Source organism: Pteropus vampyrus, unplaced genomic scaffold, assembly GCF_000151845.1.
Source record: "Pteropus vampyrus isolate Shadow unplaced genomic scaffold, Pvam_2.0 Scaffold172, whole genome shotgun sequence".
NCBI classification, from domain to species: Eukaryota; Metazoa; Chordata; class Mammalia; order Chiroptera; family Pteropodidae; genus Pteropus; species Pteropus vampyrus.
This window is the reverse complement of record NW_011888953.1, coordinates 2,155,493-2,157,359: the sequence shown is the minus strand read 5'-3', so window position 1 is coordinate 2,157,359 and position 1,867 is coordinate 2,155,493.

Sequence of the window (1,867 nt, the reverse complement as noted above, 5' to 3'; positions counted from 1 at the left end):
ATTTAATACCATAGAACTTTATGGGGAAAGGGAGTGGACTCAAGATAGAGAATATATAGGGGAGGAGAAGCTAGGATAAGAGAGAGAGAGGGAGAGGAGAGGTTTTTGGTAAAGCATTAAGAAAATGAAGAGACTGTCATCACAGAATCAAAGAATAAATGTGGTGAAAAATGGAAAAGTCAACTCTGTCAATTACTCAGAGAAGAAGCACAGTAAGATGAAGACAGAGAAGTGGCCACTGGCTTTGACAAGATTCAGGTTATTGGTGACCCTAAACAAAGCCAATTTAATGAAATCATGAAACCTAAAGCTCAACTGCAGTGGTCTGAGAAGAAAACATGATGTAAGGAAGTGAGAACAGTAGGTCTAGATAGTCTTGGTGAGAGTTTTCTGTGAAGCAGATCTAAGACACAGTTGCAGCTGGAAGCTCATGTGAGATCAAAAGAGGCTTTTTGTAATGGAGTCATTGTAGTTTTGGGCCATGAAATCTGTACTGGATAAGAAAGAAAGTAGAGACTTAGAGCAGAGCTATGGATAATGAAAAAAAAAAAAAAGTAGCAAGGTCAATAGATTGACCTTAGGGAAATAGCAGAGTATAAGTAACTATCAGTAAATGAGATGACTGAAATGGAGATTTGGGAGGGATAAAGATGAGGAAAATCTCGTTCATCCTGAAAAGTCTAAGCACTGAGAGGCCAGGGTGTTAGATGGCTATCTGCAGATGTTTAAATCATAATGATTGATGAATAGAGTAGTACAGTTCATCAGTGAGACTGAGTTTGAGAGTTTGGTAGATAGTATAGAGAGAGTGGTAAGCAGTATGACATGTGTTTCAAAAAAGACATGATTTTAAAAGAAGATGTGAAACAGTTCGGGAGTGACAAGGGGAAACGATGTGGAGACTCACTCCATTTTCAGACTATAAGGACTATAGGGAATAGAGGATAAAATATGTCTGTACTTGAGAGGAAAGCGAGAAGGAACATGTTCAGGCAAGAGCCAAATTTCATTTAGAGCAACAGGTAGAGGGAATTTTCAGAAAAGACATTGAAGATGCGGTAAAGATTGCTGAGGACAGAGCAGGAATTCCAGAAGCCATAGTGGAAGGATGCATTTGGAAGTGTGGAAAAGAGTGGGAGATGAAGTCAGCTTAATGGCGTTAGGGAAGAATAGAGTCCTGGCATCCATGCTATGATCCATGAGACTTGGATTTACGATAGTGACTGAGGGGGACAATATTGTAAGTCATGTTAAGGTTGGTCCATAGCATGTGGCAATTGAAGATTTTGGAGGCTGACTCAGTCCATACTTGGAGTACAGAACACCTAGAATCATGGGAGATAAAAGCCTCATCTACTTCTTAATCCAAATCTAATATTTTTCCTTCCACTTAGCTGGATCTCTTATATCATAATAATATTAAAGCTCTTTTCAATGTGCAAATATATTATGTGCTACATGGTGTAAAGGAGAAGACAACTTGCTCTAAGTTCTTGTGAAACTCACAGAACAAGGAAAACTAGAGAAAATAAATGATGGTTGTTTTATATGATACAACTTGTACATTTGTTAGAAGGGAATGCATAGTAAGGCTTCCTAAAAAGAATGCTGCTTGGAGAATGCAAATTTTGAATAATATCTGCATACAAAAGACAGCGTATTTTGGCCTGACTCTTATAGCTGTAATGAATAGGAAAAAAAAGTTTATTGAATTTATCATGAGGCTGCTCTTGGGACAATAAATGGATTCTCAGGGAAATTTGGGAAGTTTAGCGAAACTAAGGTCTCACTAAACTTAGAGCTTGATGGGAAGGGGTTGGATTCTCAGGATCTCTGGAAACTTCAGAATTTTTAGTTAATAGATTTT